The sequence below is a fragment of the Pinus tabuliformis genome, chromosome X (genome assembly GCF_031772625.1).
Source record: "Pinus tabuliformis cultivar Carrire ecotype Pingquan chromosome X, CPIR1, whole genome shotgun sequence".
NCBI classification, from domain to species: domain Eukaryota; kingdom Viridiplantae; phylum Streptophyta; class Pinopsida; order Pinales; family Pinaceae; genus Pinus; species Pinus tabuliformis.
The window spans coordinates 938,010,259-938,016,258 of NC_142308.1; positions in this window are offsets into that span (position 1 = coordinate 938,010,259).

The window sequence follows — 6,000 nt, forward strand, 5'->3', positions numbered from 1 at the left end:
CATCCATTGGAATTTGAGTCCTCTTGACAACTTCCTCTTTCTCTTTGACCAATTTTTCCCTTTTCTCCTCCATCTATTTTATTTACAGATTTTGTTCCATGATCAGCTTCATCATGTCAAGTTTCTGATTCTTGATTTCTTCAATCTCTTTGGTCATTGGATCCTCAGAAGCTGGTAGTTTGAGTTGCTTCCTTAATGCTGAGAGCTCAGCATTTTTCTTCTTAACAAGTTCTTCTGCTGCATTTATGTTTGAGGGATCATATCCCATCTTTAGCACCATATCTTCCAAGGATTTGATCTTGGTGTCCTTTGCCAATGAGGACATTTTTCCAACATGAGATGTGACTGTGAATTGGCCAAGGTGACCTACAACTTTGACAAACTCATGGCAGTATCAGTTAAAGTGGAAGAAATCATTTGACCAGTTTGTTTGTGCATCTCAATTTGATCAATTGGATTCACATATTTTACATTAAACTCAAATGAGGGTTGCTTCTAATAATGTGCATGAGTCTTGGGCTGTGGAATTTGAGCTTGCAGGAAATCCATCTACATTTTTTCCTTCTGAGAGTCAAACATTGAAAGAAGTCTAGCTTGAGAGCTGGAAGAATGTTTCCAAAATTGCATATAGGTGTTTAATTTCAATTCTTCATTCTTCTTTGTAATCTCACTAAAAACATGAAATATGTCCTCCTCCTTGTCCTTTTGAATGCTTCCACTGGTCTGAATTACCTGTTGTTCATGAGAAGTACTGGAATGAGTAGGGGATTGGGTAGACAATCCACCAGACTATGTATAGAGCACAATCTCTCCAAGTCCATCAAATGTTGTTTCTTGATACTCGTTTGTTGCTCCAACAATCACAACGATCCTAGGTCTCTTCCTTCTATGCACAATCCTAAATCCCTGGCTTGATGCTTCAATTGTAGGGGATGATTGTTCTTCCCTTCCTCTTTTAGCTGTGTTTTCCTGTGCAAGTGGAGTTTGCACAATTGAAGTAGAAACTACCTTCTCTTCAGCTTCTTGAAGGGTGTTCTCTTTCCATTCCAATTGATTTTTGTACAGCTCTATTTTAGGTCTGGCTGTGTGGTGATATGCAGTAAACTTATTTTCAACCCTGAGTTTAGAAATCACTCCCATTGGGTCATAAGACCAAGTAAAACTAAGACCAAAATTCATTTCCTTTACTAACCTATCTTCTTCTTCTCCTACTGCTCTAGTGTTGCAGATGAATGAATTGACCTGAGCTTTTAGCTTGAATTGTGATTTCTTCTTTGTAGCCACAAAGTGTACTTCATCTGCATTTAACCTCTACCTAATATATTCCAATGCAAAGATTCTGATGGGGAGGTATTTGGGAAGTTTGTAGGGTGGAAGCTCACAACCATAAACCCTTATTTCTGTATAGTTTTGGTAAAGATACCAATCTCTTGTTGTGGCTTGATCAACTAGCTGCAACACTTTCACAATTTCATCACTAATTATTAGTACTAGAGTGATGCTCATAAGACCAATAGCTAGATGAATAAACAATTCTATGAATTTTTTATATGTAAATTCTTCCTGAATCTCCTTCATTCCCATTGAAGTCCAAAATATCATTGATTTCTAGTCGCTTTCCTCATCTAGCTTTTGTAAGGTGAATGGAAACTTGTCTCCCTAAAAATATGTAAAAAGGTATACAAGTATTGAAGCATACTTGCATACTTCTTCAGTGTTAAACTGAACAAATTTCTCATGTATGGTTTCAGCTAGGAATTGGCTAAAGTTATATAGAATAGTGGGTTTGGAATTAGCAGAAAATATTGACAAGAAACCTAGGATGGCTTCATTAACATATTGATCAGGGTTGTAACCAAGCAGATAGGACAAAATAGTGGTGATTTTCTTGGTTCTGTCAGGGAACATGGTTGAATCATATGGAGGGTTTCTTTTAGGCAGAGGACTATCTATAGCTAAGAAAAGTTCAGGGGTTTGGGATCTTTTAGTAAAATCTAGCTTTTGATAAGCTTCTATCAGGATTTCATGAGAAAAAGGATGGATTGGTGTAATAGTTTGGGCTTGCAACATCTTTTCAATGGACTCAGCACTGATGAAATAAATAATTTCTCTTGTGGGTGAAATGATTTCTCTTTGAGTGGCATCATAAGAATCATGGCATTTCCTGACAAATTCAGGTGCTCTCTATATATGAGGGAAAATGTAGTTGGGAAGGTGGGAGTCCCATAGTCCTATTTCATCTATCTTATCAATTAATTGATCCTCCATCCAGCAGTAAATTTCATATAAATCAAATTGAAAGGAAGACTCAATGATTTTACAATCTCTGCTGACCAGGGGAGTATGATGGAAGTCAACTTGTGGATGAATAAGAGGATTTGGGATTTCTGCAATTTCTTTTCCCTTAGGAGGCATCTTGTTAAGTGAATTACAAGTTGAAAGTGACAAAAATAGAAGAAATCGATCTAAAACACATTGAAAACAGAAAAACAGAAAAATTGAAAGTAGATAGGTGGACCTGGATGTCGGATTGGTTCTAAATAGAATGATGAATTCGGTTGAATGACGAGGCTATCATTTAGGCTGTAAGCACAAAATATTCAGTGATGAATTGAGTTTCAAAATTATACTATGTAACGTTTTCATGAATGAAAAGGGCTTATAATGAACAAAAATAGAACGGGGTTGTTTAATGAATAGCTAAATCCTCATTAATTATCCAACGGGACTGATAAATGGGTCTATGGGGCATAAATTTTTGGGAGTTGCAAACTAAATGAATAACAGATAGGCGGCAGCTGATTGGACGGAGGAAGTGACATCGAGCAGGCGTGGACAATGATGTTGGAATGACGGTAAATAGTCAAATGTAAACCGAATTCAGGAGCAACTTCAGGTGGTAAGTTGTTTCAGGATTTTAAGTCCCGAAAGACTAGAATGAGGGAAAAGTGGTGTAAGAGGGTGGTTTCAAAAACTGCCCACTTCGGACCCCCCCGATAAAGTTCGGATGGCAAATGAGGGCGGAGGAGTGATGTGGGCCATCGGATCGCGGGGGAGTGTGCGGGATGTAAGGTGAGATGAAAGGGATTTAACAATGGAGGTGGAAAGTGATGGTGGGGTTAGGATTTATGGTGGATGTGACAATTATGGGTTGTGGAAGGATGAATGGATGGAGTTAGAATAATTTCATAATTACATTGATAATTAGGATTTATGGTTAATTAAAACCCATACCATATGCGCATCTTTGCAATATTATAACTTAGGATAAAATCATATCATGCTCCAGTTGTATTCCATTTGTCTACCTACCCTTATCTTTCCTAACATTTTCTCATTTAGTTCTCCGAGTGCATTTAGACTAGCAACTCAATATTTCCTTTTAATGACTAATCTACTTCTATCCCTTATTTCTTCCATTGGCTGAGATTAAACTATTGAGCCAATTTTAATTGCTACCTATTGACAAATAATTTAAATGAAATCCAATCATGATTAAACTGTAAAATTGGATTGTATGAACTAGTGTGGCATTTAAACAATCTGCACACAACTTTTATTTGGAAAACTAAACTGGACTAAGAGTAGTGGCATTTGGATTTGCAACACTTTCAAAGTTTATTATTTTTGCTTTTCTTTCTAACCTAACATTTTATTTTTGCCTTCATTTTTTAGGGCATCTATTCTAACATTTTATTTGATATGGACTCATTCATAAAAATATCCCTAACATTTTTTATTTAATATTCTTTTTTGTCCATATCCTAACTTAACATTTTCTGAAATGTATTTTCATTTTTTGCCTAATTGATACTAACTTACCAAAACAAAAAAATGCTACAACATTGGCTCCATCTGGGGACTACCTTCTCCTGTAGAATGCAGAGAACCTGTAGACCCTTGTGCCTTCTCCTTGGGCTATGGAGTCTTTGTTGTGAAAACTCACACTGATAGTTTGAAAAGTAAGATAAACCAGAGTTTTTACAATGATAGTAATGAAATCTACTTCAACTTCTCAGTACTAAATATAATGTTTGAGAAACCTTCCATTAATAGGATAAGTGGAATACAGTCCCTCAAGATTTTGTAGCACAAAAGTATTGTTTCCCTTTACTTCAGCAATAGTGAAAGGTCCAAACCACAGGTTATCAAACTTGCCATGTTTTCCCTTATCTTCTCTTCTGGAATCCCATCTTAGAACTAGATCACCCTCCTTGAAGTCCCTTTCCCTTGCTCTTTTGTCAAATAGACTCTTCATTTTATTCTGATATTTTTTCAATTTGTATTGAACTTCATCTCTGTTTTCATTTAGTTCAATAATCTGATTTATTCTCCTTGAAAAATCATCAAGTTCATCAGTTGAATCCTGCAGGAATTTTAAAACAGGGAAGGCCAAGTTGGTAGGGAAGATTGCATCTTTCCCATAGACTAACTGAAAAGGAGAATTTCCAACAGATCTCTTTGGAGTAATTTTGTTTGCCCATATTGCATAAATTAGATGAGAGTCCTAACTCTTTTTATGATTTGCTAAAGTCTTTTTTATTACCTTTATCAGACTTTTATTTGATGATTCTGCAAGACCATTACCTTGAGGATAATATGGAGTTGAATGATGTAAAAAATCTTATATTTCTGGAAAAAATCAATCATTTTAACACTGGAAAATGTTGTGGCATTGTCAGTAACAATCTGGGTTGGGAAACTAAATTTAGACAAAATATTTTCTTCAATGAATTTGATTACCACTGAATCAGTAGCATTTCTTACTGGAATTGCTTCCACCCATTTGGTAAAGTATTTTGTTGTAGTGAGAATCCAACTATGATGATTTCTTGAATTCAAATCAATTTCTCCAATAAAATCTAGTCCCCATTGGAGAAAAGGTTCTGAGACTATTGGTGGGATCAGTGGAAGCGCTACCAGGTTTTTCTTACGAGCAAACATCTGACAAGGGACACAACTTCTGACCTTTTCTCCTACTTGTAATAACAATGTGGGCCAATAAAATCCTTCCCTTAATATCTTATATGTTGTTGCTCTCCAAGCATAATGTCCTCCACAAAATCCTATATGAAACTGATCAACGATTCCTTCAGTTTCTAGTTTTGTTAAACATAATAACAAGATATTTAGTGGGTCCTTCCAATATAGATTTACATTTATGATACAATATTTGATTGCCTTCAATTTGAGAGCTTTACATTGACTTTTGGAAAATGATGTTGGACATTCAAAATGGATCAAGAAATTTACAATACTTGATACCAATTTGAAGAAAAAAAATTATCATCAATGTGTACAGAGATGATCTGAGCTGAAGGTAAAGGTTTTTGTGGATTCTTTTCTTTAGGATGGTGAGGAGGTTCTTGTGGATTCTCTTCATTCAAATTTTGGGAAGGTACTTATGGATTCTCCCCTTCTACATGAGCAGAATGCTCTTGTGGATTCTCCCTTTTTGAACTTTGAGTCGGTTCTTGTGGATTCTCCCCTTGTATTTCCAAAATAGAGTTGATGCCAAGCACTTTACAATTGGATTCAACTAGAATCTTAGCTAATCCTTGACCCTTGAATAGCTTTGTGGTTTTGATATTTAGATCAAACTCGAGTATTTGAGTGATCCATATACCTCTCTTCCCATCTGTGTCTGGTTGTGTTAAAACAATTTTTACAGCACTATTAGGAACATAAGCAGTAATAGGTGAATGTAGGACATACATCGTAAATGTTTTCAGAGCTTCTATTAGGGCATAGGCTTGCTTTTAAATTATGTCATACTTAAGCTCGGCATCTCTCATAACCTTACTAAAAAAGGTTATAGGTTGGTCATGTGAATCTTCATTCTTTTGTAATAAAGCAACAACAAGGGTCGTTTCAGAGGCAAAGGAAAATATATTGAATGGCTTGGTATAATCAGGACTAGCCAAGGTTGGGGCTTCAGAGATAGCCTTCTTGATTTGGTCAAATGCATACCTGGAAGAGACAGTCCATTTAACTTCATGG